This window comes from Chiloscyllium plagiosum, chromosome 5, assembly GCF_004010195.1.
Source record: "Chiloscyllium plagiosum isolate BGI_BamShark_2017 chromosome 5, ASM401019v2, whole genome shotgun sequence".
Classification (NCBI taxonomy): domain Eukaryota; kingdom Metazoa; phylum Chordata; class Chondrichthyes; order Orectolobiformes; family Hemiscylliidae; genus Chiloscyllium; species Chiloscyllium plagiosum.
The window spans coordinates 64,094,029-64,121,972 of NC_057714.1; the positions used below are offsets into that span (position 1 = coordinate 64,094,029).

The window sequence follows — 27,944 nt, forward strand, 5'->3', positions numbered from 1 at the left end:
GTATTCTCACCAGTAGCAAACATAGAAGTAAAATGGGGACTGATATAATGAGTTGGCCATACAAATTGGTATTTCATGAACAACTTTTAAACATGAACGATTATTTTAAAGATATGTGAATGTTTTATCATAGTGACAAAATTTGACTTCCCAAAATATCAAATGAGATTCTTAGAATAGAGAACATTTATCATGGAGTTAATATAACGCTGTTAACATCCTAGTTACATACAATTCAAAAAGGTATAACTTTTTAAAGGGTATCACCTCATAACAAATTCTTGTAAATTCTGAATTTCATTTCATTACCATCTGCAAGGACTACAGCAGTGAATTTCTGACAGCAAGTTGGGGCTTTCTCCATTTAACTGCACACACCAACTCCAGAAGTTTGCTGCCAAATTCAGAGGAAACAGGTTTGACATAATAACTACCTTAAAACATAAGTTTATGAATTCACCCACCATAATTTACATGTCCTTATCGGTCCTTACACTGTAATTTCATAATCCTCAATCTGATCGATGAAGCAGATATGCTGTTATTTTCCTGGATTTCCTAACTTTGACATTACCATCTCAGACTACAACCAATCTACCATGCAAAACATCTGCAAGTGTACACACATCTAATTAACAGTAGGAGCTACTAGAAGGCCATCTGAAGACATAATGACCATTTTTGAGTAGTGTCTGTGAGAGTGAGTACACTATAATGTCCCTGAATTGTAAAAAGGCTTTGGAAGGATTTTGAAGATACTGAGCATGTGATGTTCTCAGTACCCATTTCACTTCAATACTGACCAAGTGAGTTTATGGTTGATGGTAGTCCTGGAGGATTCTGATGTTGGGGGTACTCAGAAACTGCCAGTGAATATCAAGGAGAGGTGATGAGATATCTTATTTAAGTTGGTAATTTCTTGCCACAAAAATCACTTAATACTTATCATCCTAAACCTGATGGTTAAGCCCTTCGCTACATATTGAAATTCTTCCAAAATGGCAGGCGAGTTTCTGAAGTGCTTCAGTGATACAATCAAGGCCTCACTGGCGAAGTGCAGCATTTCCACAGACACCTGGGAATCACTGGCCCAAGACTGTCCAAAGTGGAGGAGGAGCATCTGGGAAGGCATCGAGCACCTCGAGACTTGCCATTAGCAAAAATGGAAGCCAGACGAAAACACCAAAAGGAGTGCACTGCCACATCAATGCCCCATTCACCTCTTCCTCTGACCACCACCTGCCCCAAGTGTAACAGAGTCTGTGGTGGTCTGTACAGCCACCAACAGACTTGCCCTGACATTGGATGAGAATCATCCTTATCTGCGAGGGACCGCTGATGATAATGAAAGTTGGAATCACAGAGCCAGGATTTTGCGTTTATCTACAATGAGGAGAAATAACATTTAGTACAGTCACTGGTGAAGATTGAGAGTATCAGTTAAGGCTGTTCTATCAGAACACTATCAAACAGTATTTGCATCTCATTCATTACTGATATAAAAATACTCAACTGTGCGGTGAACACTAATATATATATATTTAACAGTGATGTCTGTGAGCTACAAATGTTATGATTTTAAACATTGCCAATGCTGATAGCTCAAATAATTTTATGTCTATGAAATGGATGAATGTTTACTCAAAGTAAAACTTACAGGTCAGATTTACAATGATATGGAACAATCTACTTATGAACACACTGAATATCTTCTCAGAAGCATTTCCTTCAATTATTTACATTTAATTATTTGAATAATATAATCATAATTTTAAGTCATGACCCATTAAATAGAATATGTCGAAGAAGACATGATAATTGTAAGAACCCAACAAAAGAGGTTTTTAAAACTCTTTCTGAAGGGATTAAGTTCCTTCATGTTAGTAATAATGCAATAATTGCTGTGAACTGTGCACTAATTGAATATTATGCTAGCAATATTAGGTTAACTGCTGATCCATCAACCACATTAATATGGGAATAAAAAATACAATTTCAGAATTCAGATTTCATTTCTCTGTTTCATGCACTTTATTCACTTCCATGGACTAAGCATCATTTTCATTGAGAGGTACCATCTGAATCAGTGGAGCATTCCCTCTGTTAGAAGTGTAATTAATTCACAATGGACATCAGGAAGAATTATACAGGTAATTTTATCAACATCAACTGGTACAAAACCAGGAAGTTAGAGTACAAAATAATAAAACAGTATAATGCTATTTTTCAGTAGGAGTTCATTGGAACAATGTTGTTTTTAATGTGTATAAAAGTTAGAAAGATACCTTAATATTGTGGAATTGGGCGTTGTCTGCTGTCAATGACTCATGCCATGCAGTGGATTACGATAATGTTCGGTAGCTCATTGAAATGTTGAAAGCTTAAAACAGGAATACCAATAGATGAAAAATGTAGTAGTCAAATGTACCAGTTATCACTCCTAATATTTTCTTCATGGTTAGTGAAAAACAAATCGTGGGCACCCACTGACAAAATCAACATAAGAGCTGGTACCAACATATTCCCAGAAAACATCCTGAAAAGTGTGTACCTAAGCAATCGATACTTCATTGTACAGCTGAAAGAAGAGCATCTCGCAAGTATATAACTGATCACCAATCCTACGCATTGGCAGAATCATACTGCAATGCCAATACACAAGCTTGGATACACAAAATCTTCATTCTGGCAGACACCAATGGTCCAGCAGTGGTAGGACGACAAGTATGTTAGGTCCCGTTACGGTTACAATTCATGAGAATCAAAGCCCGTCCTTTATGGTGGAATAGATTGCACATGACACAATAAAATCAGTTAGCAATCTGAAAGGATATCCAGTGTCAATATGCAAGGATATGACTTTGAAATGAAATATGAGCCAGGTATCTAATTATGTCTGAAGAGATTACCTAATCCACAATAAGATATTCTTCTTGATCCCAGCATTGATGTTCAAAATGATGAAGTAGAAGATATTCTTAAAGTTGGTCAGAGGCAGTGTGAACAGTCACGATCAGCAACTGCCAAAGATGAGCAACTACAAGAGCTGCAAATGGTAATTATCCAGGTATGGTCTGACATTATTAAAGAAATACCTGAGAAAATTTTTAAAATTTTGTCCACAAAGGGATGAACTTGGTATATTACAATAAGTCAATTTCAAGGGCAAACTAGTCCTAATCCTAAAAATATTATGGCAAGAAATCATGCCCATGTTAGACCAAGGACATATAGGTATTGATGATTAGCATGAGATTCTGTGTACTGGACAGGGATAAATCAGTATATTCAATGACAATTCAATGGATGTGAAGTACACCTAATGTCTTAACACCAGCAGCAGAGGGAGCCTTTACATCCACACAATGTTACATCCACTTTTTTTGGTGAAAATAGCAGCACGGTCTTGGTACATGGGGAAGACTACATCCTTGTGATGAATTACTTCTGTGAATCTCCAACCTAGCAACAAAATAAGCATGACCTCCATTGTCATGGTGACTGCTGCTCTCAGTCTATTCACCATCCCAGATCAGATATTGTCTGAATATAAATTGCAGTTCACTAGTAAACCATTTCAAGATGTGAATAAGTAGAGAGTGAGCCGTGTCACATCATCACCCCATTAACCATGCTCAAATACTCCATGATCAATTATCATCAAAAGTTGTTCAACAGAACAAGATTTTCCCCATTGTATTTCTATATTTACATGCAACACTAATAGGGAAGAAGTTAACACCCCCTGCTCAAGAGAGAGGTTTGGATAATATTGTCTAACAACAATTGTCTAAACATTCCAAGACACAGGACATTCTTCTTCAAGGACAGATGAGAATGGAAGAGGTACACAGGAAGTGAGCAGGTAGAGAACAATCAAAACTGCACTCTAGATAAGGAAGGCAAGGTAAAAATACAAATACTTCGATTCACAAGTATTTCTAAAATACACAACCAATCCAGATCATTTCTGATAATGATGTTGCATTTTAAAATACGAGGAGTCAGCTCAGATTGATGTACAGCACACCAGTCATGCATAAAGACAGTGAGGAAGAACACACGGACAATGTTTATGTGATGATGTCAATTGAAAGCAAGACAAGTTGAGTTGTCAAGTAAGTGTAATAAAGAGCAGTACATAATTTTCCAGATAAGTATAACATTACCAGATCAGGATGAGCTATCAAATCACCAAAGCATTAAATTAAAATTTGTAATGTTAGTCTTGAAAACTCGATTGCACTTGTTTGTATAACTATCGAATTGAGGACACATGTCTGTGTACAAACGTATATCTGAATAAGATTTTCTCTTTGGAAAAAGGGGCAAATTGTGTTATATGGTTAGCATATCAGTACATTTTAAAGAAATATACTCACGATATTATCACTATCATAGCATGTGACTTGAGGGCATATAAGACTTCAACTTCATCTTCCATTGGATCACTTGAAGCATGATACTCTATAGAAATCATGCTCATCTTTGGTAACCGAACAGCTTAATATTAGTCCAGAAACTTTCCTGATAGCTGAGCCACCCAACCTCTCATCACACACTTGTCACCTGTAAACCCTCACCCACCTTTCACCCAAGCCCTTTCAGACCTTGCCAACTTACACGCTCACCCACTTACCTGCCGTGGTACCTCCTCATCCTCCTGGTATTATGCACCTTTACCCACCTGCCAATGTACTCCCTCACCCACTTGGTGTCCTACTCCATAACTCACACATATTACCCACACCTACCTATTACCCTATCCTCTCACCCAGGTAGAAATTCGAACTCTTACCCACATGGCAACCAACACCCTTACCTAAACTACATGCCCTACATCCCCAGCATTCTCACCAACTTACACACTTGCATTCTCCCAGTTGCTGTACTGCATCTTTGGGGACAAATTCTATATCTGAAGTCAGGCCTGAAAATTTCTGAGCTGACAACCTTTTGTCTGCTCTGGGTCATAAATAAAGACTTTGACCCAGATTGGCAGCTGGTTGGATGTAGAATTGATCAATAAATGGCAGACCAGGGCTGGCCAGCCAACTACAGAGGCCATTAGCAAAGAAAAGTGGAAAACAGAGAGTAAACCTGCTCTCACTAGGTTTTGGTTCGGAGGCAGTTTTGCTTTAGGAGCTGTCAGTCTGGGCTGAATTTGTGGTTTGTGCTCTCTCTCTCATTAATTTCCAGTTACCAACTTGTGAAAACTTTGGAGAAAAGATTTCCAGTTGTAGAAATAAGTCTCCAGTGACCTGCAAACCTGTTTGCATTGATTAGTGATTTGGACTTTAAGCAACATGTACAATCCTACATGCCTGTATCACATTGTCAAAGAATTTCATAAAGGCCTATTATTCATCGTTGAAACAGATACCGAACTGGCAAATTATGATTCTTTTATTTTATTTTTTGACTCATCCCTTAACTGCATCTGTCTATTTGTCAGTGTGTGAGCGTGGGTTTATATTAAGAAGATTGGACTTTGTTTGCAGTAATTAATTGGATTGCCTTGTCGTTTATGGATTCCATTGAAGTTACATCCTTAACAATAAATTCTTAATTTTTGTTCAAGTTATAGACTTAGTGTCCAAGGTCTGTTATTTGAAAAGTCAGGTTAAGAACATTTGAACAACTTTGAGGGTCATTGAATGTTTTAATTTCATTGTGTTGCAAATCCAGTGAGACGGAGGTTGATTTAGTTTAGCTTGCTATACCTGTGTTGAAACACATATTACCATTTCATATCCATGCACCATCAAATTTATTTCAAACTCTAATGTTCCATTCACCTATTTGTGTCTGATGTCTGTCATGTGCTGTGATCTGCTGCCTTGTGAATATTAGAACGGAGAGGGCTAATGATAAACAGCATTCTCTGTGAGTGGGGTAGATTGCTAATTGTGAGACTGCTTTGTGTTAGGAGCTGTGGGGTGAAACATAATGAATTCAGCACTGATGTGCAAAAATGGAAACACTGCTTCTGAATAACTCAGGGTTTTTTTGTTTAATTGTGGGATGTGGGCATCACTGGCTGGTCAGTGTTTATTGCCTGTCCCTAGTTGCCCCTTGAGTAGGTAATGAGCTGCCTCCTTGAACTGCAGCTGTTCATGAACTATGGATAAGCCCGCAAAGTCCTAAGGGAGGGAGTTCCAGGATTTTGACCCAGTGACACTGAAGGAACAGTGATATATTTCCAAGTTATAATGGTGAGTAGCTTGTAGGAGAACTTATAGGTTGTATGTTTCATGTATCTGCTACCCTTGACCTTCTAGAGGGTATTGGTTGTGGGTTTGGAAGGACCTGTCTATGAGATCTTTGGTGAATTTCTGCAGTGCATCTTGTAGATAGGATACAGTGCAGCTACTGATCATGGGTGATGGGGGAACTGGATGTTTGTAGATGTGATGCCAGTCAAAAGGGTTGTTTTTTTCCTGGATGGTACCAAACCTCTTGAGTATTGTTGGAGCTGTATTCACCAAGGCAAATGGGGAGTATTCCATCACACTCCTGATTTGAGTTGGCCAGTTATATGTATGGCTGCAACATGTTCCTCCTCTTCCTCCTCCTATTGTTACTCTTCTTCACCCTCTGAAGAGGGACATTGCCCTCTTACACTTATCCTTCGATCTCTCCGATATCCTTCTCATCCACTGCTGTGTTTAGCTGATAGCCATTGGTACAGTGTTGCCTTGGAACCCCTCTTAGCATTATTGACACATTGGTTAGGGTTTTGTCAGATACTACTCCAACGTTATGCTTGTTGAAAAGTAAGGTGAGAAGATATTCTTTGGTTGCTTTTTGCAATTAAGATATAAATTAGAGATTAAAAATAACATGTTTTTGATTTTGTCATATACAGCAAACAGACAAAATCCTTTTTGGTTTTCAACATTTTCTATTTTTGTTGCCATGGAATTGATCATTGACAGGCTGGCCAAAGATATCCAAACCATTTATTTACACATTGTATGGATTCTGCTTTGAGTTGCAAGATTGTTGTCTAATTATTGGTATTATCCTGTATGATGAACACACAAACAAGTTTGTTTCGCTTATTAAGCAAGTTAGTGAAAATGAGTAGTGAATACAAAATTGCCATTTTTTATTTGTTTATAGTCAGGGAACAGCAAATTTGCACGCTGTTTTCTAACCTACTAGCTTCTGGTTTTCTTTTCTTCTACTATTTATTCACAAGATGTGGGTGTCACTGGCTGGCCAGTGTTATTGCTCATTCCTAATTGCCCTTGAGAAGGTCCTGGCGAACTGCTTTCTTGAACCGCTGAAGGCCTTGAGATGTAAGGACACATACAGTGCTGTTTGGGAGCGATGTCCAATGACAGTGAAGGAATGGTGACCTTGATCTAAGTCAGGATGGGAGTAGCTTAGAGGGCAGCTTATAGGTGGTCATTTTCCCACGTATTTGCTGCCCTTGTCCTTCCAGGTGGGATGCCAATCAAATGGACTGCCTTGCTCTGGATGGTGTCAAACATCTTGAGTACTGGTGGAACTTCACTCCACCTCCTTAAGTCAGGCAAATGGAGGAGTATTCCATCACACTCATGACTTGTGCTGAGTAGATGGTGGACTGATTTTGTGAAGTCAGGAGGTGAGTTACTCACCAAGAATTCAAAGCATTTGACCTTACCAAGTTCCATTTCAATACCTTGCCAGGAATCTCTCTTCAGTGCACTGTAGCTGAAGTTTCTGACTATGTGATACTGAAGGACTTAATACACAGCAAGTGGCTTATTGGAAAATGGTGGCTGCAACACCTGTGTTCAAAGTCCTTCTGAGGCCTGGGATCTCATAAAAGGTCACCTGCTTGTAACAAAATCATAAGCTTGTCTGTAGAGAACACATTTACCATTTCTTTATGATTTGGCTGTGGATTCACTGGCAGATCACATTGCTACTCACCACATTGCTAAATTTCTTTCTAATATTCATCCTGGTCGCAGGCCAACAGGATGAAACTAAGGGCTTAATTTTCTGATATGGTAATGTTACCGTAAACATCACAGCATATTTCCAGTGCTAATTTTACTTTTGTTTTGTATTGCCGCCACATTGAATTTTCTGCATTGATTGGGAAATTTGTGCTGTTTTATTTTTAACACAAGAAAACCATCAGTAGCATTCAGCTGACTGGTTGTTTCTACTTCAAAGAGACCCAAATACTGATCCTGAATTAGCATAATTAGTTAAACCTCTTTGCAAGGTACCAAATTGGTCCCAATAATATGAAATTTGCATATTATCACAGAAAACAATTTGTTTATACGAAGTTTATTTAGAGTTGAAGTTAGGCAAGAACAGGGTTTATTATTGTCATGTCCCGTGACGTATTCTGGTCTTCCAAGATCTCACTCATTATAGGAATGCTGTGGCTATCTCTCACTCACATAAACAAACCATCCTTCTATATATATTATGATGTTCCTTTAGCTTATTAAAGTTGGCTGCTGAAGACAGTTTTCAAAAGAGTGTCATTAAAAGCATGCTTCCTTTCAGTTACACTAGAAGCATTCTTAAAAGACACATGTGAGTACTTTCTTGCTGGCCAGTTCAGTTCGTTCAGAACAAATTGAGAAACAGGGGCTGGGAGTTTGGGTGCTGAATTTAGTTTGCCTTACTTACTTGCCAATGTTCAGGTCTAAAGTCTATTGAATAAAGTGTGCCAGATGTTTAACTAAACTGAGTAACTAATTAGGGTTCAGCACAATTCCATACTTGTTTAGAATGAGGTTGCACTATGTAATTCACTAATCCATCTTTAATGGTGTTATTGGAATCTTCAATAGAAGGGCTGAAGATTCCTGTTTGAATTGTGATATTGTAATTTTAGTGCTTGTTTTTAATTGGGCGAGCAGTAGGGGATTATATTTCCTGAATTATTTTTGGATTTTTGAGAGTCAGTCGAATAAAAAATCTTAAAACAAGATAAAGTCTAAACGAGGGATCCTAGAAAAGAAAGGCTTTCAGGAGAGTTTGGAATGGCTAAGTGCAGAGTCCCATCGTGGAAACTTAAAATCAGTAATCTGCTTTACTTCTGACTACATCAGATATATCAGGCAGATGTTACAACTTGTAGAGCTGACAGAATCAGGAACCAAGTTGTTACTGATCAAGGTTTTGCCAAGGCTCTTTAACTGATTGGTTAGATCTTTCAAAGAGTCACAAATACACAAAAATCTAATGATCCTGAGGCTGTTGATGCGACAGATAATCATAAGTCCCAAGAAGTGAAAATACAGGCCAATGCAAGCCTTCGCTCCCTCCAAATCCCATCCAGTATTTATCAGTTGAAGGCCTCCTTAGCTGAGGCATTCAGTGGGATCACATAAGGTCCTTTGACTCTGTTCCAGTGCTACAGTGGCAGTTAGATTCCTCTTTTTACCTTGGTTGGTGTATGATTGGCAATGAGAATCCAACTGGATTTAGATTTAGATTACTTACAGTGTGGAAACAGGCCCTTCAGCCCAACAAGTCCACACCGCCCCGCCGAAGCGCAACCCACCCATACCCCTACATTTACCCCTTACCTAACACTACGGGCAATTTAGCATGTCCAATTCACCTGACCTGCACATCTTTGGACTGTGGGAGGAAACCGGAGCACCTGGAGGAAACCCACGCAGACACGGGGAGAACGTGCAAACTCCACACAGTCAGTCGCCTGAGGCGGGAATTGAACCCGGGTCTCGAGCGCTGTGAGGCAGCAGTGCTAACCACTGTGCCACCGTGCCGCCCACTGTTGCCGCACATTTGGGATGGCAACTTGGGGAGGCAACAGTCTAGTGGTATAATTGCTAAACAGTTAATCCAGAGACCCAGATAAATGTCCTGGTGACCCAGGTTCGAATCGCGCCATGGCAAATGATAGCACTTGAATTCAATACAAAATGTGGAATTAAGAGTCCAATAATGACCATGAATTCATCGTCAATTTGCAGGAAAGACCTATCTGATTTACTAATGTTCTTCAGGGAAAGAAACTGCCACCCTCACCTCATCTGGTCGACATATGACTTCAGATGCAAAGCAATGTGGTTCACCTCTGAGCAATTATGCGGGCCTAGCCAGTGATACACACGTCCCATGAATGAATTAAAAAAAGCTGCCCCATTTGAGCTGTGGGGATGGTCTTAGTCTTCCCACTCACCGCCTTCCTAACCTGAGATCTTCTTCCCGACCTCTCCGCCCCCACCCCAGTCTGACCTATCACCCTCACCTTGACCTCTTTCCACCTATCACATATCCGACGCCCCTCCCCCAAGTCCCTCCTCCCTACCTTTTATCTTAGCCTGCGGGACAAACTTTCCTCATTCCTGAAGAAGGGCTTATGTCCGAAACGTCGATTCTCCTGTTCCCTGGATGCTGCCTGACCTGCTGCGCTTTTCCAGCAACACATTTCCAGCTCTGATCTCCAGCATCTGCAGACCTCACTTTCTCCTTAAAGAAGGAACTTGTAGATGGTAGACCTGGATCTAGTGTGCTCCTAAATGTCTCTGTTGCATTGTATGTCTTATTCATGTAAGTTGGAACTAGTTGCAGTTTTGAAATAAACTTGGTATTGCTCACTCAACAAGGCTCTTCCAGTTACATAAAATGTTGCTATCCTTATGCATGCTATACCACTTTGGGCTTGCTGGAATCCACACACTTAGTGAACCCTATTAGTTGCTCTCAAAATAATAATAATCCCGTCTGTTAGTCAGTGATCTCCCAAGAAGAAAATCTTAAACCTATCTGCTTTGAGGTAGGCGAAGTTTCTTTGTTGTTGTTTCTCAGATTTTGAAGTTCAAGGTACAACCTGGAATCCCACTTCGAAGGGTGAGCATCCATTGAATTAAATTATGGAAAACTCAGACAGAAATTTTATTAACAGTACCTTCTATTTGAATACTCCTTCCTACTACAAACAGACGGGCTCCAGAAATCCTTTTGCAAAACGATTCAACTGGGGATGTTTAAGCTATGTCACAGAATCATAGAACCACAAATCATACAGCACAGGAAAGGTCCTATGGCCCATTGAGCCTGTACTGATCTATCTACACCCATACCACTTTCCAGAAATTGGTCATGGACTTGAATATTATGAAACTTCAAGTGCTTGTTCAAGTCCTCTTTTTAAAGATGGTGACATTTCCAACCTGTTCTCCATTCCAGATTCCCAACATTCTTTGGGTGAAAAAGGTTTTTCTCAAATCACCTCTAAAACTCTTGCCTTTCACTTTAAAATGATGGCCCCTTGTCTGTTCTGATTAACTTTATTTGTATTGGTGGCAAGCCACAGAGGTTTTCATTTCTGGATACACAAGCATCACTTTGATCTCTAACAGATTATTTGGGCTTCCCAGTGCCAGGTTAATGATACTGCCAGCTAGAATTTGAAATAGACCCAACCTCAGGTTATCCAGGCATCTAATGATCAATATGTTGCATGGCAATACTGATAAAACTGTATCCAGACTATGTGGTCTTAGTGGTATGAGGCCCCACCAACATGTATCATTAACAACTTGTTCGGTCCAATTCCACTTTCACACAATGCAGTGACATCATGAGTATGTGCACAACTGTGGGAGGCAGGACACAGTATTGCTTGGCAGTTTGCCAGGGGTTAATCTCAATGACAGCTGGTACTGAGAAAAGATCAGGAACTGTGGTGTAAAGGCAGGTTAGTGAATTTACAGAAACTGAAATTAAAGGGCTTCTACGTTCACTGGGTTCCTGATACAGACTCCACTGGAGTCCAAAAGGAGATACTTGCAAAGAGGTTTTGCAGAAACTGAAAGTGGAACGAAGCAAGGAAGGGCAACAACAGGAAACAAAAATGTCTCAAGAAAAGCAGACAGTTTGACCGGTAGAATAAGAAGAATTATAGAAATCAGAAGCTGCAAGCTAATGATACAGAAACTTAAAGGAACAAGAAGTGAGTAATTAATGGAAATGTTGACAAATGCAGTACATACAGAATTCTGCAAACACTATCTTCCAGACTCTCAAAAGTGAAGATAATTAGCTTCTTCAGTCTTCATAAATACACACTATATTGCTTTCATATTGTTTTAATGCTGATTTTAGTTTGTCTTTGTTTTAAGATATATAAGACAAAAGTTCAGGGTGAAAACAGAAAAGCTAAGCAGGTCTGGGAGCATATGTGGTACAAAGCAGAGTTAAGTCAGTCACTGTTCATCAAAACTGGTTCTGAGTATTGTTAAGTGAGCTAGGGTAGTTGGGTTCTAGAATTAACATTATTTGAGTTTAAGAGCAATTCAAACATTTGAGTTAAAGGTTTAAATGATGAAAGGAGAGCTCAAAGCCATGGTTTGCTGCATCTTGGGTGTACTCTCTTCTACTCTCTTCCATCAGGCAAAAGATACAAAAGTTTGAAAAAAACATACCAACAGATTCAAGAACAGCTTCTTCTCTGCTGTTATCAGATTTAAGAATGGACCTATCATATATTAAAGTTGATCTCTCTTTACCCCTTCTCTGTAGTTGTAATACTATATTCTGCAATCTGTTCTACTACCATAACATACTTTTTAGATTAGATTAGATTCCCTACAGTATGGAAACAAGCCCTTCAGCCCAACAAGCCCTCCGCAGAGTAACCCACCCCTCTCTGACTAATGCATCACCTAACAACTATGGACAATTTAGCATGGCCAATTCACCTGACCTGCATATCTTTGGAATGTGGGAGGAAACCGGAGCACCCAGAGGGAATCCACACAGACACGGGGAGAATGTGCAAACTCCACACAGACAGTCGCCCAAGGCTGGAATCAAACCTGGGATCCTGGCGCTATGAGGCAACAGTGCTATCCACTGAGCCACCGTGCCACCCTACTTATGCATAACTTGCCTGGATAACACATAAAACAATACTTTTCACTGTGTCTCAGTCCATGTGACAATGATAAATCAAATCAAATCCTGCTCTATGTGGGAAATCTGGCTCAGTTCCAGTGCCTGGGGTCAGCATGTATGTGGGAAGTCTTTCTAGCTGCAGATCCTGACAGTCCAAGGTTTGGAGCTGGAGCAGTGACTGGGAAACAGAGAAGTATCCATGAGGCAGAGAATGTTGTGTATAGCACTTACAGGATGGTGGTCATTCCACAGGCTAAAACTCCACTGGCAAAATGGGGATGGGTGACCACCAGACAGAGAAAGAAGGCGGGACATGTAGTGCAGGAAATCCCTGTGGTCATTTCCCTGTAAAACAGATTTACTGCTTTGGATACTGTTGGGAAGAATGGCCTTTCTGCGGAAGGTGACAACAGCCAAACTCATTGCGCAACAGTTGGCTTTGCTGCACAGGAGCAGAGGAAACACAACTGAAATGCTTTAATAATAGAGGATTCAATTGTAAGGGGAACTGATCGATGGCTCTGTGGCCCCCAGTGCCAAACTCCAGGATGATCCCTTGCCTTTCAGGTGCTGGGTTCAGGATATCTCAGTGTGGCTATGGTACATTCTAGAATAGGGGTTTGAACAGTTAGTATTTGTGATACAAAGCAGTCCTAACAACATGGCGAAAAGGGATGAGATCCTGAAAGTAAGTTATAGGGAGTTAGGAAGCAAGTTAAAAAGTAGGACCTCAAAAGTTCTGGGATTGTGCCAGTGCTGCATGCTAACCAGAGTAGAAATGACAGGATATATCGGATGAACGTAGCTGGAGAGACGGTGAAGTGGGGAGGGTTTCAGATTTCTGGGGCATTGGAACCTGTTCTGGGGACAGTTGCACCAGTACAGGCTGAACACCAGGGCAAGGATGGGGGCTGGCAACCTCAGGAATGTATTTTTGAATGCAGTTAGGGAGGGTTTAAACTAAAGTGACAGGCTGAAGGGAACCTATACAGTGATACGGATGACAGGGAAATAATCACTAAAACAATAGACAGATGGGAATTACGAAAGGTGCTAGGCAGTGAATTCAAGGATTAGAATCACGCAGCACCAGAAAGACAAGCCTTCTGCCTTAATGCATGGAGCATTTGCAATTAAAAAGATGAATTAGCCACGTAAATAGATCTAAATGGATATGGTATCGTGGGATTTACAGAGATGTGGCTGCAGGGTGACCAGGAGTGGGAACTGAATAACCAGGGTTTTTTCGTTTTCAGAAAGGATAGATAAAAAGGAAAAGGAGGCGGGGTAGCTGATTATAATAAAAAAAATTAATGTGATTGTGAAGACGCGTATTGGCTCTGGTGAAGTAGAATCGGTATGGGTTGAGCTTAGAAATACCAAGAGACAGAAAACATCATCAGAGTTATATAAAGACTCCAAAGTTGTAGTAATATTGGGGAAGGCATTAAAAAGGAAATTAGAGATGTAAGTAATAGATGTAACTATGGGTACATTTAATCTACATATAGATTGGATAAATCTAATCAGTAGCAATACCACTAACAGGGGAGCTCTTGTACTGTTAATGGGATAGCTTTATGAATCAATATGTTGAAGAGTCAACTAGAGAAAAGGCTTAACTTGGTATGTGTTATGAGAAAGGAACATTGACAATCTGAGCCTTTGGAGAAGATTGACCATAATAGGATAGGATAGAAAGAGAGTGACATAGTTGTTTATGAGACTAGAATCCTGAATTTATACTAAAAACATCTCAATGGTATGAGGTGGCTATGATAGACTGGAGATTGCAAAATCAAAGTTCATGGGGTTGGAAATCAGATGGGATTGGAAATCAGGAGGATAGAGAACTGGTTGGCAGACAAGAAATGAAGAGTCACAATAAACTGATCATTTTAATGAGCGGCACGCAGAAACTGTGGGTTACTGCAAGGATCAGCTCTTGGACTCCAGATATTCACAAGAGGAGGAAATTAAACATGTGTCCAAGGCTGCAGATGACACAAACCCTGGGTGGAACGGTATGCTGTGACTAGGATGCAGAGTAGCTTCAGTGTGATTTGGGAGATTAAGTAAGCGGACAAATACATGGCAGTACAATATGCATATATATGAGTCTATCCACTTTAGGAGCAAAAATAAGCAGGCAGATTATTATCTGACTGGGGATAGATTAGGAAAGTGTAAGGTGCAATGAGACCTTGATGTCCTGGTGCACCAGTCGCTGAATGTAAGCATGAAGATACAGCAGGCAGTGAAGAAGGCAGATGGTATTGGCCTTCATAGTAAGAGGATTCAAATACAGGAGCAGGTATGTCTTTCTGCAGCTGTACAGAACCTTGATGAGACCACACTTGGAGTATTGTGTGCAGTTTCAGTCTCCTTATCTGAAGAGGGATGTTCTGACTATTGAAGGAGTGCAAAGAACCTTTACCAGACTGATTCTTGTTGAAGAACTGACATGTTGAGAGAGATCGGTTAGGACTACATTCATTGGAGTTTAGAAGAATGAGAGTATTCTCAAAAAAGCCTACAAAGTTCTAACAGGACTGGACAGGGTAAATGCAGAAGGATTTTCCAGGGAGTCCAGAACCAGGGATCACAGTCTCAGGACAAAGGATGGGGAGAACATGGAGGAGGAGAAATTTCTTCACCCAAAGAGTAGTGAGTCTGTGGAATTCTCCAACACAGGAAACTGTTGGGGCCAAAATACTGAAGACTTTAAAGAAAACTATAGATATATTTCTTTGAATTAAAGGTTCAAAGAATATGGGGAAAGCAGGACTGAATTGGATGATCAGTCATGATCATATTGAATGGCAGACCAGACTGGAAGAGCCCAATGGCCTTATTCTGCTCCTATTTTCTATGCTTCTAATAATGAAAATAAATCAATATTTTTTGAATTTTTCCACCAATCTTATCCATACAATTTATGTATATACGTCAAAAATAATTTATTTACTAAGCCTCATAAGAAACTAATTTATTTTCTACAAATGTGCAAACTGAAGTAGTTTGAGTGTAATTATGTTCAACATATCACATGCAATTAATGTACATAAGAATTATGGCAGTAAAATTACACCATAGAAAACTATTGTGCAAACAATTAATGCATTCATTTAAATGGTTCTGATAAATTAACAGAGACAAGAATTTCAAATGAATGTGTTAAGCATTCGTATTGCTGTAATCTGCAGAGTACATGCCTGCGATATGAATTTCGTCTTTTCACAGATGTTGACAAGGACGTACTTCTGAACTTTTTGAAGAGCCTGCATATGGAGAACTCTCAAAGAGCAAAATTTGGAAAAGGGTTGCCTTATTGAAAAAGGCCAACAGTCAATGACAATACCTCTACAATTAGTTCCAGAATACTGTTTATTGGAAATAAATTAGGAATACTGTGTTCAAAGAAACAATTTGCTTCACTGCTTTTGTTTTCCCTCCTAAACAACTTCACTCCTGTTCTAAGTGAATTCTACAAGAGGGCCAGGGTTAGGGATCCTTCCCATCCTCCTGCAGCACCCCATCATAAGTTACTGTCACCCTCAGTGGCTCCTTGGTGGAATACTGCTACAGAAATATATAGCAGCAGTTGCAGTCTTAGTACGGAAGAAGTCATTCTTAATTCCTGCCCCTTGACACTTTGATCTTGGGTCCTCTATTGTCCCTTGCTGCCTACTTGCTGCAGCAATATCTGCAGTTTTTGTCACCTTGCTAAAAGAGCTGGATGCATTTTGTTCTGCTTCAGATACGGTATTACCATTGACTGGCTGACTTCATCTACCCACCCCCCTCACAACCTTCTCAAACCCCAAACCAGAACTCCTTTCTATCCAACCCATACAGTGAGGCCCTTCTCAAAAAATCTTACAGCTTTACCTTTGAATATATCTTTGATGTTACTACCTTGATGGAAGAGGATGTGAAGCAGCACAAAATGGAGCAAATTTATATAAATCAGGGCATTCACAACTTGTTTGCAAAAATGACCAAAAATATTATGGAATTCAAGAGGATCTGTTTTAGAGAGAGTTAAAAAAAAAGAAAGTCTTGCATTTATATGATACTTTTCAGGACCACTGGACATTTCAAAGAGCTTTTCATCCAATGAAGTACTTGTGAAGTGTAATCATTACGGCAATGTATCACCGACTAATGTTTGCAATCAAACTGCCAAAAACAGCAAAGCGATAATGATCAGATAATCTGTTTTGTGATGTTGAAGAAGGGATAAACATTGGCAAAGTCACCTGGGAGAACTCTCTTGCTGTTCTTTGAAATAGTGTCATAAGACTTTTTTACACCATCCAAGTAGGCAGCTACATTTTCAGCTTATCTCATCTGAAAGAAACACCTCCTGTAGTACAACATTTCCTTGGATGGGACTTGAACCCAGAACTTTGTGTTTCAACTATTAATAGACAAAAAGACTTACTCACACCAATTATACAGTAAAATTGCACTGAGATGACACAGCAATTCTAGTTAAGTAGATGATACCAGCAGCTTACAGAGCTCTGAAATGCAGACTATGAAATGACTGTCATGAAAACCATCCCGTTCACTCATGTCCTTTAGGAAGGACATATACTGTGCTTACCTGTCGTGGTCCACATGAGGCTTCTGATTCACAGCCTTAATTCTCAAGTGCTCTCTGAAATGGCTTGGCAAGCCACTTATTCAAAATGAGCTACTTCAATATCTGTTAAAGGAAATCAAACCAGATGGGTCAACCAGTATAGGCAAGGACATCAGAAACAGTAATGGCAAATAGAGTTTTGTCAACATTGTTAAATCCTCCTAACTAACATCTGGAGGCTTGTACCAAAATTAGTAAAGCTGCTGCATAGACTCGTCAAACAACAGCCTGACATAGTCATTCTTATGGAATTAGACCTTACACACAATGTTCCAGACAGGACCATTGCCATTCTTGGATATGTGTTGTCCCATCAGCAGTCCTTGTGTTGTGGTCCTGTCCTTACATTGAGAATACCCTCCATTGTGTTGTATGGCTGAGCACTAGCATGCTGAATGGGTTAGATCTTGAATAGATGTAGTAGTTCAAGACTGGACATCCATGAGGCACTGTAGGCCATCAATATAATGGGAATTGTATTCAAACACAATCTGCAACCTCAAGGCCTGCCAAACAGCAGAAGCAGCAAATGATAAACAGATCTAAGTAATGGTAAAATAAGCAGATCAGATCTAATATTCTGCCACAACCAGTCTTAAATGGTGGTGGACAATTAAACAATTTGCTGGAGGAAGAGGAGTTGCCTCAAATAACCCCATCCTCAAAGATGAGGGAACCCAGCACCTCAGTGTAAACGATAAGGCTGAAGTGTTTCCCAGTTCCAAATGGAAGATCCATCTCAGTCTCCTGAAGAGGTCTGTAGAATCACAGAAGTCAGATTTCAGACAATTTGATTCACTCCATGTAATATTAGGAAATGGCCGAATGCTTTGAACACTGCAAAGATTATGAGCACTGGCAACATTCTGACAATAGTATTGAAGACTTGTGCTCTAAAACTAGCCATGCCCACAGCCAAGCTGTTTCAGTAATTATAAAACTGGAATCTACCTGGTCCAAATGAATGACTCACTGCCTGGCTCTCCAAAGCCTGACCACCATCTACAAGATACAAGCCAGGCATCTAATGGAATATTCTCCATTTTCCTGAATGAGTGCAGACCCAATATCACCCAAACAGTTTGGCAAGTTTCTGTATAAAGTAGTCTACTTGATTGGCAGATTCAATATTCACTCAATATTCACTCCCTTTGTGCACCATCAATGCATGGTGGCAGCAGTGTGCACCACCTACAAGATGCACAGCTTACCAAGACACCTTAGAAAGCACCTCAAAACAGTGATGTCAACCACCTAAACAAACAAGGGTCGCAGCTGCATGGGGAAACCTTCAATTATACATTCTCCTCAGTGTCTCACATCATCCTGACCTGGCTCGATATTACTGTTCTTTCACTGATTCTTGGTGAAAATCGTGTAGCTTCCTCCTATAGCAGCATTATCAGTTTCTCCACACTATGTGGATTGCAGTTGTTTAAGAAGGTAGCTGACCTTCATCTTCCCAGGAATATTTAGGGATGGGTAAAAGATTTCTGCTTGGCCAACAATACTCGCAGCCCCTGAATGAATAACAAAAATTGTAATACTGAGACAAGGCCAACTAATTTATAATTGCCTCATGTACACAATATCTGATATTTTATCTCCTTCACCATCCTCTGTTCTGTCTTTGATGCAGAAAATCTGCAAAGGGAACACTTCCCTCATGAGCTACTTTTGAACTTGTACATAAAGGAAAGTCATTGAATGTCTAAGTAGCAGTATTTAACCCTACTTCAATAAACAGTTTCAGAACTCAAGGTTATGTAATGTGGAGTATGGTGATATTAATTATTTTAATTAGAACAACCCACTAATAATTGGCTTAATTGATATTTTAGACACTGTAAAACATTCCAATTTAGCTTGTTTAAATGTTACACACAAAATGAGGACTTATGGTAATTACCAGAGCTGTTAGATGACTAGCTGAGATAAGGCATTGCATTAGGTGTTCAATGTAGCAATATTACTGCAAACAGAGCAATTTTGCAACTATTGTTTTAAATAATAGTTGTTAGTAATGCATTTTAGAAAGAGCAAATTGTCTTAATTCACAAACTGTGGAACTGGATTTCCAAACAAATCAGCAAATGTTAGGATTTCACTGTACTTGAAGTAAGAGCAACAACAAATTATCAGGTGATAACACATTTTATAAAATTCTGTGGAGAGAACTGTATCTTTGTTATTGATTCAAATATCAATTTTACAGCCTGGAAAGGCTTTCTGAAAAGGGCCAATTAATTCTACTAAGGTATATGACCACTATAGTCAGTTATTTGATGATCTTACCATTATACATTTAATTAAACAATTATGCTATCCCTACAGATAGCCAAACAATTAAATGTACATCACATTCAGTACTGCAGATACCACACTTGAGAAAACAAATTGATACAAGTTAATTTCAGCCTTTATTCATAGCGAGACAATCAAAATGTAAGAAATATATAGCTTTATAATTTAAAGCAGAACAATGAAAGCATTACATTTAGTTTTAATTTTCGCATTATACAAGCTTTTTCAAAATTTACAGGCATGATCTTCAGCAAAAATTTTTCTTTGGTGCAATAGACTCATTAAATGCAAGCCGGGAGATATTTTCAATTAATCCTTACCCCGTAACTTCAAGTATTTAGAATAGTATCATGCAATGACCCTGGCAGTGAGTGCAGAAATGACGTCAGTTGCTCAAGCTTTGTAAAAACTGCCAAAGTACCAGTAAATACATTTGTAACCTGGTACAGTATTAGTAAATTAATATCCTGTTTGTAGGTCAAATTTATTCATTTAACAGGATCTAACAGCAATACATTAGCCAGAATTTTAAATTTTCCATACTTTCAGTACTTCATCAAAGCTGTCAATGTTGGACGAATCTTAGGTGCAAGACTTGAAGCACAAAGCACAGACCCTAAGCTGTAACTAAAATTGAAATCTTGGCAAAAATCCTTGAGGTACTTGGGATGGTCATGTATCAGTAATGAATTTTTCCTATTATTACCTTCTTTTCCATAAGCTTCTGCTTTTCTATATTTTCTGATTTGTTTTGCTTTTCCTTTCCCTCACAGACTTTGTGGTTGTACAATTACAAGTTTATCTTGCTTTATCCAGTTGCAGAAAAGTACAAGTTAGCTCTTGAGGTTTGGCTGACCATATGTATTTGTAGAATGCTGAAAGCCTTCAATTCAACCTAGAGACCCCATATTTTGAATTGTGCTATGGTTCAATGAGGCGTGCAGGAGGGCATTCCAAATCAGCATGTGGCACACTTAAAAATGCAACATCAACCTTGTGAAGCTACAGCACAGGACTTTCAGCATGCCAGATAATGTGAGCAGCACAAAAAAGATGGAACAAGTGATCTCACAAATAATATTAAAATTTCTGCAGTTTTGGTACACCCAGTCATGACCAATAGTGAACAACTAAACAAATGACAGGAAGAGGAGACTCTGCAAATATCCCAGCACTCAACAACTGGGCAGCACATTCATCAATGTAAAAGACAAGGCTAAAACACTTGCATTCAACTTCAGCCAAAATATCAAATGCATAATCTATCTCTTCCTCTCCCGATGGTCACTAGCAACATATCTGTCAGTCTTCAATCAACTTGACTCACTCCATGTGAGATCAAGAAATAACTTAAAGTTATTAGGTACTGCAAATGCTCTGCACCTTGCCAACATTCCTGCAGTTGCATGGGAAGCCTTCTGTTCCTGCATGAGCTGCATCAGTAGCAAAGCTATTCCAAAGTAACTACCTAGCATTGTGGAAAATTGCTCAGGGTATGTCTGCGCACAAACATTGGGATAAATCCAATGGAACCATTTACAACCCCACTGGTCTACGCTTGATCACAATGAATCAGTGGAAGGGGTTGTTGATTGTTATCAAGCAGCAATACCAATGGGATAACCTGCTCAATGATGCTCACTTTGAGTTTTGCTAAGGTTACTTATATCCTTATCTCATTACAGCCTTGAACCAAATATGGGCAAAATATCTAAACTCCAAATAGGAGGTGGGATTGACATCAATGTAACATTTGGTTGAGCCTGATATCAAGGAACCTTCTCAAAAACTAGAATCACTCAGAATGAATGTAAAACTCCCCGCTGGTTGGAATCAAAACTGCGGCACAGGGAAGTTATTGTGGTTGATGTGATTTTACTTCCGGTGGGATATTTTTACCTCCTTCGGAAACGTACATTTGATCTCTCATAACTTGAGAAAATCAAGCATGGATATTACAGTATTGAAGAATCCAACAAACATTTATGACATCATTAAGGACAAACATTACAGTTACAGTCACAGCGTGTCTGAGTTTACATCAAGCTATTCAATCACAATAGATGGGCATTGAGAGGCAATGATCCACAGTAAGATGGTTATGAGGCATTTATACCCTACCCACAGAACAAAGCATTTAGAACAGGGCAGATGATGGCCTAATGGTATTATTGATGCTCTGTTAATTCAGAGACCCAGATAATGTTCTGTAGTCGCAGTTTCAAATCCTGTCACAGCAGATGGTGGAATGTGGATTCAATAAAAAAATTACAATTAAGAGTGTAATGATGACCATGAATCCATTGTTTATAGTTGGAAAAACCAATCTGGTTCACTAATGCCGTTTAGGAGAAGGATACTGCAATTCTTATCTAGTCTGACCAGCATGTGATTCCAGACCTATAGCAATGTGTTTGACTCTTAACTGCCCCCTGGGCAATTCAGGATAGGCAATAAATGCTGGCCTAGCTAGTGATGCCATATCCTATGAATGAGTAAAAGAAAGCAGCATGATTTCTGTAGATTATCATGCTTCAAGGCATCTGAGGTAAGATGGAGTGTGAACTCTTTATACCGTCAGTATCATGAGCACGTCTCTTAAAGGTCTGCGGACCTACTGACCCTGAGACAATACACAAAATTCCCTATTTTTCAAAGATGGATACTTATTTCAAACAGATTTTTATGTTGTTTTATATAGGCATGAGTTGTAAATTCATTAATTATACAAAAAGTAAAACAGAGTTTACAAGACTAACATTTCACATTTCAAAGTAATGAATCGTGGGCGGCACGGTGGCACAGTGGTTAGCACTGCTGCCTCACAGCGCCAGAGACCCGGGTTCAATTCCCGCCTCAGGCGACTAACTGTGTGGAGTCTGCACATTCTCCCCGTGTCGTGGGTTTCCTCCGGGTGCTCCGGTTTCCTCCCACAGTCCAAAGATGTGCAGGTTAGGTGAATTGGCCATGCTAAATTGTCCATAGTGTTAGGTAAGGGGTAAAGGTAGGGGTATGGGTGGGTTGCGCTTCGGTGGGGCGGTGTGGACTTGTTGGGCCGAAGGGCCTGTTTCCACACTGTAAGTAATCTAATCTAATTGGAGATTTGACAACTCATCATGACCTGGTGCCTGGAGAGGCATGTATTGTTCTTTGTTACAGTTGTTTGATGAGGAGTTGGTTATCTTGCTGATAGTTGGTGTCAACCAATATCACCACACAATTATCATTGTGAAAGAGTTCTTCTTCACTCTCTTGGTGAATAATTAGTGTGAATCTTATTAATATTTTTCTTGCTGCCAGTTTGTTGCATTGTTCTGTTGTGTAGATCACCCATGTTTTACTCTAGGCTTGGCTTGGCCTTGGGAACCATATTTTGTGCACATGTGCACAATGTCTCCTGCTGCCATACGCTTTACAGGTATCCAGAAAAACTCGGTGTGTGCAACAAACCACATCTGTTACATGATTTGTTCTATGTTCTATGTTCTATGTTCTATGTTCTATGTTCTATGTTCTATGTCTCCTGCTGCCATACGCTTTACAGGTATCCAGAAAAACTCGGTGTGTGCAACAAACCACATCTGTTACATGATTTGGAGATGCCAGTGTTGGACTGGGGTGTACAAAGTTAAAAATCACACAACACCATGTTATAGTCCAACAGGTTTATTTGAAAGTACTAGCTTTTGGAGCACCGCTCCTTCATCAGATGGTTGTGGAGGACACAATTGTAAGACACAGTCTGGGCCCGCAGAACCAGCAAAAGTAAATAAAACCAGGTACCTATCTGATAGATCCAATACACACCTTTCCGTATCAGCAGACTCAACCCAAACTGAAAAACCTACGCAGTCCAAAGTCTTTTTCCCACGCTTGGGGTGCAGCAAGCGAGAAGAGCCAACCTCATTTCAAAAACTTGTTACTTAGCAGTGAGTTTAAAACCCCTGAGACCTAAAGGCATAAGCTTATCTCTCCACACTCCAGGCTCACTGCCTTTATTCCTGATGAAGGGCTTTTGCCCGAAACGTCGATTTTTAAGCTCCTTGGATGCTGCCTGAACTGCTGTGCTCCTCAAAGATGATTCTGGATTAGTGGTGCTGGAAGAGCTAGCACGGAGGAGAAGGCAGTAGGTGATGGTGCATTGAGACCCTAAAGTTAGGAATTCCAATTAAAGATTCTGAAATTAAACATGGATATTTTTCTGTGTGTGCTAGCACGATACCGTTCTAATAGTGTTAGTCTTGTTAATAGTGTATTTAAAATACTACTGTTCTTCGTACAATTGATTGTGTTAATTTCCTTGATATGTTGCGTTACCTATGTTAGCGTTTTTGGAGAAGATTTGTAGCTCAGGTTAAGTTTTTGGATGTAGGATTGCTCGCTGAGCTGGAAAGTTCATTTCCAGACGTTTCATTACCCTACTAGGTAACATTTTCAGTAGGCCCCAGGCAAAGCAATGCTGAAAGTTTATGCTTTCTATTTATATGTTTGGGTTTCTTTGTGTTGGTGATGTCATTCCCTATGGTGATGTTATTTCTGTGGTGAAGTCACTTCCTGTTCCTTTTCCTAGAAGCATGGCATTCTAACTGGAACTCTATCAACAAACACATCGAGTTAGACCCCATCTACCACCCCTGAGAAAAGGAACAGGAAGTGACTTCACCACTATGTCAGGTACAGACAGGATAGGTTGAGTGAATCCTTAGAAGAGTTTATAAAGGCAGTAGGAGTATACTTAATAGGGAAATCAGGAGGCCAAAAAGGGGACATGGCAAATGGAATTCAGGAGAATCCAAAGAGTTTTTACAGATACATTAAGGACAAAAGGGAAACTAGGGAGAGAATAGGCCTCCTCAAAGATGATTCTGGATTAGTGGTGCTGGAAGAGCACAGCAGTTCAGGCAGCATCCAAGGAGCTTCGAAATCGACGTTTCGTCAAAAGCCCTTCATCAGGAATAAAGGCAGTGAGCCTGATGAAGGGCTTTTGCCCGAAACGTCGATTTTTAAGCTCCTTGGATGCTGCCTGAATTGCTGTGCTCTTCCAGCACCACTAATCCAGAATCTGGTTTCCAGCATCTGCAGTCAATGTTTTTACCCCTCAAAGATGAGCAAGGCAGCCTTTGTGTGGAGCCGCAGAAAATGGGGAAGTTACTAAGTGAGTATTTTGCATCAGTATTTACTGTGGAAATGGATATGGAAGATGTAGAATGTAGGGAAATAGATGGTGACACCTTGAAAAATGTCCATATTACAGAGGAGAAAGTGCTGGATGTTTTGAAATGCACAAAGGTGGATAAATCCCCAGGACCTGATCAGGTGTACCCTAGAACTCTGTGGGAAGCTAGAGCAGTGGTTGCTGGGCCTCTTGCTGAAATATTTGTATCATCGATAGTCGCAGGTGAGGTGCCGGAAGACTGGAGGTTGGCTAACGTTTTGCCACTGTTTAAGAAGGGTGGTAAAGACAAGTCAGGGAACTATAGACCACTGAGCCTGACGTCACTGGTGGGCAAGTTGTTGGAGGGAATCCTGAGGGACAGGATGTACATGTATTTGGAAAGGCAAGGACTGATTAGGGCTAATCAACATGGCTTTGTGTGTGGGAAATCATGTCTCACAAACTTGATTGAGTTTTTTGAAGAAGTAACAAAGAGGATTGATGAGGGCGGAGCAGTATATGTGATCTATATGGATTTCAATAAGGCGTTTGACAAGGTTCCCCATGGGACACTGATTAGCAAGGTTAGATCTCACAGAATACGGGGAGAACTAGCCATTTGGATACCAAACTGGCTCAAAGGTAGAAGACAGAGGGTAGTGGTGGAGGGTTGTTTTTCAGACTGGAGACCTGTGACTAGTGGAGTGCCACAAGGATCGGTGCTGGATCCACTACTTTTTGTCATTTATATAAATGATTTGGATGCAAGCATAAGAGGTACAGTTAGTAAGTTTGCAGATGACACCAAAATTGGAGGTGTAGTGGACAGCGAAGAGGGTTACCTCAGATTACAACAGGATCTGGACCAGATGGGCCAATGGGCTGAGAAGTGGCAGATGCAGTTTAATTCAGATAAATGCGAGGTGCAGCATTTTGGGAAAGCAAATCTTAGCAGGACTTATACACTTAATGGAAGTTTGCAGATGACACCAAAATTGGAGGTGTAGTGGACAGCGAAGAGGGTTACCTCAGATTACAACAGGATCTGGACCAGATGGGCCAATGGGCTGAGAAGTGGCAGATAGAATTTAAGTCAGATAAATGCGAGGTGATGCATTTTGGGAAAGCAAATCTTAGCAGGACTTTTATATTAATGGTAAGGTCCTAGGGAGTGTTGCTAAACAAAGAGACCTTGGAGTGCAGGTACATAGCTCCTTGAAAGTGGAGTCACAGGTAGATAGACTAATGAAGAAGGCGTTTGGTATGCTTTCCTTTATTGGTCAGAGTATTGAGTACAGGGGTTGGGAGGTCATGTTGCAGCTGTACAGGACATTGGTTCGGCCACTGGTGGAATATTGCGTGCAATTCTGGTCTCCTTCCTACCGGAAAGATGTTGTGGAATTTGAGAGGGTTCAGAAAAGACTTACAAGCATGTTGCCAGGGTTGGAGGATTTGAGCTATTGGGAGAGGCTGAACAGGCTGGGGCTATTTTCCATGGAGCATCAGAAGCTGAGGGGTGACCTTATAGAGGTTTACAAAATTATGAGGCGCGTGGATAGGGTAAATAGTCAAAGCGTTTTCCCGGAGGTGGGGAAGTCCAGAACTAGAGGGCATAGGTTTAGGGTGAGAGGGGAAAGATATAAAAGAGACCTACGGGGCAACGTTTTCACGCAGAGCATGGTACGTGTATGGGATGAGCTGCCAGAGGAAGTGATGGTGGCTGGTACAATTGCAACATTTAAAAGGCATTTGGATGGGTATATGAATAGGAAGGGCATGGAGGAATATAGGCCGGATGCTGGCAGGTGGGACTAGATTGGGTTGTGATATCTGGTCGGCATGGATGGGTTGGACCGAAGGGTCTGTTTCCATGCTGTACATCTCTATAACTCTATGACACAGGAAATGACATCACCACAGGAAATGACATCACCAACCCAAAGAAACCCAAACATATAAACAGAAAGCAGGAATTTTCAGCATTGCTTCGCCTGAGGTCCACTGAAGATGTTACCTAGTAGGGTCACAAAACATCTGGAAATGAACCTTCCAGCTCCGCGAGCAAGCCTACATCCATTACCTAAATTCTTGCATTATACCTACATTTTGTATTTTAAATAAACACAGTGATTCTTTTGCCCTGAAGCACCTGCTATTGCCCCTTCATTTTGCATTCCCTAAATAAGCCCAGAGTCCAGAAGCAGGAGCTGAGAGTGATCAGGATATAACTGATTGCAAACTAGAATCATACACAGCAATATATTTCAAACACAGATGGTGAGGGGCTTTCAGGGAGTTTGAAGTTTGTGATAAGCCCATGAATCTTCCCCACCTCTCCCTGTAGCTGGTAATAGTTGTGCATTCGGTCTGTGGTGAATTTGTGCAATACATCTTATAAATGGTAAACTCTGCTACTACAGAGCATTGGTGGAGGAGGGAATGAGTGATTGAGGATGGTGATGCTAATCAAGCTGGCTGCTTTGTGCTGTATGGTGTCAAGCTTCTTGAGTGTTGTTGGAGCTGAATCCATATAGGCAAGTGGGGAGTATTCCATCACACTCCTTATAGATGCTGGACAGGTTTGGGAGTCCAGAAGTGAATTCCTTACTGCAGGTTTCCTAGCCTCAGACCCGCTGTTGTACCTACAAGTCCTGTTCACTTTCTGGTCAATGTTAACCCCAGGATGTTGATAGTAAGGGATTCAAGCTTTCAAGTCTTATCACACTGGAAAACATAATCTTGCTGACTAATTATCCATTGTTTCAAAACTAGAACAAACCCAGTCTAATTTTGGACTAATATATTAAGAAAACAACTGAACATTTAAATTCATTGTTATAATATGACTTCTTATGGGTTGCAAACTCTGGAAATTGCTCAAGCCTCAGAAAAGAGAGTCCAATTAACAAGATCCATAGGGAATAGAGGTGGAATATGTTTCTT

General features: G+C 40.2%; 1 long non-coding RNA gene across 1 annotated transcript; it reads right to left on the reverse strand.

The window, feature by feature from the left end:
- Window positions 1-301: 301 nt before the first annotated feature.
- On the reverse strand, window positions 302-17,601 carry LOC122550297. The gene is made up of 3 exons (XR_006311800.1): window positions 17,504-17,601; window positions 2,286-2,380; window positions 302-1,383 (listed from the first exon to the last, which is right to left on the reverse strand). It is a non-coding gene; the product is annotated as an uncharacterized LOC122550297 (long non-coding RNA).
- Between the last annotated feature and the right edge of the window lie 10,343 nt (window positions 17,602-27,944).